Source organism: Salmo salar, chromosome ssa03, assembly GCF_905237065.1.
Source record: "Salmo salar chromosome ssa03, Ssal_v3.1, whole genome shotgun sequence".
Lineage (NCBI taxonomy): Eukaryota > Metazoa > Chordata > Actinopteri > Salmoniformes > Salmonidae > Salmo > Salmo salar.
The window spans coordinates 20573986-20581612 of record NC_059444.1 but is presented as its reverse complement, the minus strand read 5'-3'; positions in this window follow the sequence as shown (position 1 = coordinate 20581612).

Here is a 7627-nt window from a genome sequence, read left to right as displayed (position 1 = left end):
AACTGAAACAAAGTAAAAACATGATTAATACTTAAACAAGGTGGCATTTATAGAAATCTTGGGTTTGACAATGGGTTTGTTTATGAACAGGAACAGACAATGCAGATATAAGCAAGCTTGGTAGTACTGTTTGAAATTAGAACAACTTTCACTTTTCTTATAACCTATATTCATCAATATTAACCTGGTTTGTGGGTCATTCAATCAATGATGGCAAAACAAAATCATGCAAAACCTAAAAAAACATACTTTGTTGCATATTGGTCATAGAAAAGGAGTGTTATTTTAACAGGTAAAAGAGAAGGGTAAATTGTCTGTACAGATGTAGGATCTTAATTCAATCATTATTTTGTTGCTGAGAATTTTCCTGCACCGCAAACTTGTAGTGTATTTGAGGTTTAAAAAGGCTTCTAAAATTGGTCATTTCCATTTAGAAATGTCAGACTTGATTTTCCCTAACGAAAAATGTATCAACCCCTATAAAAATGTCAATTTATTATATTCCACATAATAATTTCCATTTCCCTTTGCTGCAGGATAATTTTTCTGCTCTAGCAAACTGGCTCAAATTAGGATCCTACATCTGTACTATATAACAGATCAGAATGTGAAATACTCCAGGTTGTTGACATGCACTATAACATGTATCATATTAGCCACTTCCTCCTCAATGAAAACTTAATCTGTAATCCAGGGACATCAAAAGGAAATGAGCCTTTAAGCTAAATTGCACATTTACAGAAGATACATGTGCATTCATTAAAGTCCAGTCAAGTAAGAGTAAAGCAAAGTAAAGTTCAGTGACTTCAAGGAGGAATAATATTATGTGTCAGAGTGTGTGTCTAGAGAGCATTCATGACATCCGTTAGGGTGGCAGGTAGCCTAGCGGTTAAGAGTGTTGTGCCAGTAACCGGAAGGTCGCTGGTTTGAATATCTGAGCCGACAAGGTGAAGAATCTGTTGATGTGCCCTTGAGCAAGGCTCTTAACCCTAATTACTCCTGTAAATCGCTCTGGATAAGAGCGTCTGCTAAATGACATAAATGTAAATTACAAAGCTACTCCTTATCACTGTAAATGCATGTAAGCAAATACTTTGCCCAGACACTGAACATTTCCCAAAAGGGAGGCAGATGATGCCACACTAATCTATTGATTTATGCATTCTTATCTATCTGAAGAGGGTGGCACTACCCTTTAAAACCATGCAAACCTGCTGCTAGCCAGATAACAATGCACCCATAAGGGAAACCGAATACAATTACAACAAAACCACATTAAGGGAACTGTGATATGAAATTAATAATGGCACATCTTACGAAAAAAGATTGCAGTATAATTGCAGTTATTCTGCAATTACTGCGTCCAAAATACCCCAGTCACTGCAGTTACTGCACTTTTACTGCAGTTTCAAAACTGCACTCTTTCATATAAGGGACTAGTATCTGATTGATAATATGTTCCCATATGTCACGTAGTAAAGTATTAATGGAGTATCAATAACTCTGTTTACGAAATGTCCTGAGCATACGGGTTAGGCTGAAAAGTTGTAAGCAATAAAAGCAGATTACTGTTGGAAATCATTAATTTTACATCGACAAAATGGCAATGGACATTTAAACACTTGGTCAAAATACTATTTTCTAACGTGTGTCATTACATATTTATACATTAATTTATACATATGGTGCTTACACATAGAGCTATATCAATATCACATGCACAATGAACAGAGTTACCATGTGTTTGCCCCTGTAATAATATAAAAGTCTACTTTTTTCCCCCCATCAAAAGTGACTGGTGACCGTCTTCGTACTGATGTACTGTTGTACTGTTTGTTGCTACTTGGCTACTTGCCAAACGTTTTCGATGTTTACTCTAAATAACTATGCCTTCTCATTGCAGTCGCTGTATACAGGAGAACTATCGCCTTATGGTGAGGATAGCCGAGTTGCAAGCCTAACTTTAGACGCAATCATTAGGCAAGGGCAATTTAAGTGTAGGAAAGGATGATAAAGCGTCTGTGACACCAGTAAATACAGGTAGTAGTGCACAGTCCCTGAAGACGGACAATTTTCTCATGGCTTCTGGAAAGAAATGCTTTCTGCATGCTCAACCAGTGTAGCTCATTCAGCGGATAGAAACGGTCAGCCGATTTCCCCCACTAAGCAATGAGTCGGAGTCAGAGCCCGAGTCTTTGCAGGTCTCTCCACCGGTTATGTGCAATAGTGGTGCGCGGGTCAGCTGTTTGTTCGCCCGCAATTACTAAAACCCATCCGCAACCGCCCGACTGCATTTGATAAAGTGAATATCTGAGGCCTGTACCCAACCCTAACACGCAAATATAGAAAATGCGCTATATGCTACAGTCAAAGACAGCAGAACGATTTAGATGTTTCTGCTTCTAATTCCCGACATATTGGTAGGCTATGTGTTAGTAAACTTGTCTATAATTAGATACTTGTAGTTTCTCTTTTGTCATTATATGTTGGTCTAGAAGACTAAATAAACCCTTTATCCACATAATAATGTAATAGATCTGTAATGCTTTCGTTTGGAGAAGTATGGAGTCAGGCGCAGGACACAGGGACAAGTGCAAACAAACGTGTTTACTAAAAAAACACAATCAAAACTTCTCCCACAGCAAAATAACAGGGTTGGGAGAAACACCTCCAACAACCACTAAACATGAACAATCACGGACAAGACAGAAAGGGAAGCCAGAGGGTTAAATAAGGAACACAATTTGGGAATTGAAAACAGGTGTGTATAATTAAGACAAAACAAGACGAACAGGGAAACATAGATCGGTGGCGAATAGTAAGCCGGTGACGTCGACCGCCGAACGCCGCCCGAACAAGGAGAGGGACCGACTTCGGTGGAAGTCGTGACAAGATCGATAGAATGAATGCTTTAATCTAGTTGACATTGTGTAACGCCCTGGCCATAGAGAGGGGTTTTTTGTTCTTTATTTTGGTTAGGCAAGGGTGTTACATTGGGTGGGCGTTCTATGTTCGTTTTCTTGTTTTTTTTGTATTTCTTTGTTTTGGGCCGTGTGTGGCTCCCAATCAGGCACAGCTGAAGTTCGTTGTTGCTGATTGGGAGTCACACATAAGGAGCATGTTTTTCCTTTGGGTTTTGTGGGTAATTGTTTCTGTTAGTGTTTTGCACCTGACAGGACTGTTTGGCTGTCGGTTTTCTTATTTTGTTGTATCGTGTTCGTTCTTAAATTAAAATTCAATGATGAACACTAACTCCGCTGCACCTTGGTCTACTCTCTCTTCAGACAGCCGTTACACATTGGGACAGTTTTCTCTCTCATCTTTCGCGGAGCAAAGGCATTTCGGGACTGGGGAGAAAATATTATAATGCAACAAAAAAAAGTCAGTTTTATCGGTTGTAAGGAAAAAGAAAGCTGTGAAAACGACCCAACGTGTTTCTGATAAGATTTCAGTTCGGCTTCGATGCATATTTTATGTTTATTTATTTTTTAAATAACCTTTATTTAACTAGGCAAGTCAGTTAAGAACAAATTCTTATTTTATGTGTAGGAAATTGTGATTGAAATACAATCAGCTTTTATGTTGCTTTTATGATGAAGATAGAACCTCTACAGATGGTAACTTACTGAGCATTACCTTCTATCAAGAGGCTGAAAAAAATAAATGATATTTCTCCACTCCTGTTCCCAAATCCACATTTTGCCTGCATTTGGTGTATCAATTTACTACAATAAATGCTTAATTCTGCAGGAGATATTATTAAGGCAATGTGAGAGGTTATAGACCTACAGTAAGTGTCCAGATTTCAGTTTCCCATATAAACAGTAGGTTACAGTTCCCTTGACATGTTATAGGCCTATTTGAAGTCCTGTCCTGTGACTGTCGAATTTGTATAGCACCTCACAATCATCACACATACAGTTGAAGTTTACATCCACTTAGGTTGGAGTCATTAAAACTCGTTTTTCAACCAGCCCTTCTTGTTAACAAACTGTAGTTTCGGCAAGTCATTTAGGACATCTAGTTTGTGCATGACACAAGTAATTTTTCCAACAATTGTTTACAGACAGATTATTTCACTTATAATTCACTGTATCACAATTCCAGTGGGTCAGAAGTTTACATACACTAAGTTGACTGTGCCTTTAAACAGCTTGGAAAATTCCATAAAATGATGTCATGGCTTTAGAAGCTTCTGATAAGCTAATTGACATTATTTGAGACAATTGGAGGTGTACCTGTGGATGTATTTCAAGGCCTACCTTCAAGCTCAGTGCCTCTGCTTGACATCATGGGAAAATCAAAAGAAATCAGCCAAGACTTCAGAAAAAAATGTAGACCTCCACAAGTCTGGTTCATCCTTGGGAGCAATTTCCAAACGCCTGAAGGTACCACGTTCATCTGTACAAACAAAAGTACGCAATTATAAACACCATGGGACCACGCAGCCGTCATACCGCTCAGGAAGTAGACGCGTTCTGTCTCCTAGAGATGAACGTACTTTGGTGCAAAAAGTGCAAATCAATCCCAGAACAACAGCAAAGGACCTTGTGAAGATGCTGGAGGAAACAGGTACAAAAGTATTTATATCTACAGTAAAACGAGTCCTATATCGACATAACCTGAAAGGCTGCTCAGAAAGGAAGAAGCCACTGCTCCAAAACCGCCATAAAAAAGCCAGACTATGGTTTGCAACAGCACATGGGGACAAAGATCATACTTTTTGGAGAAATATCCTCCGGTCTGATGAAACAAAAATAGAACTGTTTGGCCCTAATGACCATCGTTATGTTTGGAGGAAAAAGGGGGAGGCTTGCAAGCCGAAGAACACCATCCCAACCGTGAAGCATGGGGGTGGCAGCATCATGTTGTGGGGGTGCTTTGCTGCAGGAGGAACTGGTGCACTTCACAAAATAGATGGCATCATGAGGAAGGAAAATTATGTGGATATATTAAAGCAACATCTGAAGACATCAGTCAGTAAGTTAAAGCTTGGTCGCAAATGTGCCTTTCAAATGGACATTGACCCCAAGCATACTTCCAAAGTTGTGGCCAAATGGCTTAAGAACAACAAAGTCAAGGTATTGGAGTGGCCATCACAAAGCCCTGACCTCAATCCTATAGAAAATCTGTGGGCAGAACTGAAAAAGCGTGTGCGAGCAAGGAGGCCTACACACCTGACTCAGTTACACCAGCTCTGTCAGGAGGAATGTGCCAAAATTCACCCATCTTATTGTTGGAAGCTTGTGGAAGGCTACCCAAAATGTTTGACCCAAGTTAAACGATTTAAAGGCAATGCTACCAAATACTAATTGAGTGTATGTAAACTTCTGACCCACTGGGAATGTGATGAAATAAATAAAAGCTGAAATAAATCATTCTCTCTACTATTATTCTGACATTTCACATTCTTAAAATAAAGTGGTGATCCTAACTGACCCAAGACAGGGAATTTTTACTAGGATTAAATGTCAGTAATTGTGAAAACTGAGTTTAAATGTATTTGGCTAAGGTGTATGTAAACTCCATGAGTTCCATGAGACTTTTTGAAAAAAAATATGCAGGGCTTAACATTAACCTGTTTATTAAATTATGCTACCCTCTGCCTATTGTCTACTTAGTTTATTCAACCTTGTCTCAAAATACAACACTGCCCCTTTAAGACAAAAAAAAGCTCTTTACCTAACTGGGTTTTCAAAAATGGCTAGAAATGCATGTTTTGTGCTCTTGGAGGAAGCAATCACTCCCCCATTGCTGACTACAAATGATCTATAACTGGGCTAATAACTCACTAACCAGCAAAGGATATGAACAAATGTGCACACGTGGCTGCATGTAACTCAAAACACACACCTCTACTTCTCACGACCGCTCATGCTGTAAACACAGTTCAGTTCAAAGTGAATGGAACAGATCTATATTTGGCAGTGGTCTATTTGCATATACAGTGGACCTACTGCAGCTCTGATTGGTTATGGCGCACCGGTCTGTGTAGAGTACGGGCCTGAGTCGTGCATGTCAATGCAATAAAATTCTACTCTGATGCATTCTGACAACAACAAAATCACTTCCATAGTTAGTCTTGCATAGTTTGTTTTGTTTTGGTATGTTGCACTAAAAGTGGCTAATATTGCATTGCTTCGATCACAATTCCCACAGTAAAAGGAAACGTTGATAGTGTTAACTAACGGGGAAAACTCTAGAAAGTTGAGTGAAGTTCAATCTCCTGCTTCTCTGTGCGGGCTGATATTCATTCTGCTGGCATTCCCGGGGGAGATGCCCGCCCACGCGCAGCTTAGAGGGAACATTGGGTAAGGGGTCTGAGCCACTGAAGCCTCCTACCATTAGCTTTGACAAATTGAAAACCCTAGTCATTGGCAACTCTTTTACCCGCAATATTAGGCTTAAAAAGAATCATCCAGCGATCATACATTGTTTACCAGGGAGCAGGGCTACTGACGTAAAAACTATTCTGAAGATGATGCTGCCTGAGGCTAAAACTGGCGAGTGTAGATGGTATAGGGATATTGTGGGAGGTCCTGTGTAAACACAAACTCCCTTCCTTGACAACTTCCTTCACAACAGCTCTGCGCTGCTCTGCGAAGCGCAAGAAGTATGAATGCCCTGACTTCTCCAGAGGCCATATCACCGTAAATGTTGCACGGTCATTGCAGATGTCGAATTGACCAGGCAGTTAGCCAGTCTTCCAGCTTAGTGGTGTATGCCAGTAGCACAGTCAGTATAGTCAGCTTAGCTTTCCCCATTGAGACTGTGTCTGTGTCTCGATCTAGTTCGGGCAAAACTAAACATGCCGGTGTTCGCCTTAGCAATCTCTCTGGAATAAAGACCTCCTCCATTCTTGTCATTGTTAAAATGGACTGTGATAATATCTCACATCTCAAAATAGGACTACTTAGTGTTTGATCCCTCACTTTCAAGGCAGTCATAGACAAATAACTAATCATTGATCATAACCATATTTTGATTGGCCTGACTGAAACATGGCTCAAGACTGATGAATTTACTGTCTTAAATGAGGCCTCTCCTCCTGGTTACACTAGTGACCATATCCCCCGCAAATTCCACAAAGGAGGATGTGTTTCTAACATTTACAACAGCACATTTCAATTTACGAAAAAAAAGACAGCATTTTCGTCTTTTGAGCTTCTAGTCATAAAATCTTTGCAGCCTACTCAATCACTTTTTATAGCTACTGTTTACAGGCCTCCTGGGCCATATACAGCATTACTCACTGAGTTCTCTGAATTCCTATCGGACCTCGTAGTCATGGCAGATAACATTCACATTTTTGGTGACTTCAATATACATATGGAAAAGTCCACAGACCCACTCCAAAAGGCTTTCGGAGCCATCATTGACTGGGGTGGGTTTTGCCACAGTCATACCCTGGATCTAATTTTGTCCCGTGGAATAAATATTGGGGATCTAAATGTTTACAACCTGATTTTAGGAGAAGAAAAACAATCCTAAATGTGTTTTTGATACTGTCGCAAAGCTAACTAAAAAGCAGCATTCCTCAAGTGAGGATGGCCTTCACTTCAGCAGTGATGAATTCATTAACTTCTTAGATGAAAAGATCATGATCATTAGAAAACAAACTACGGGA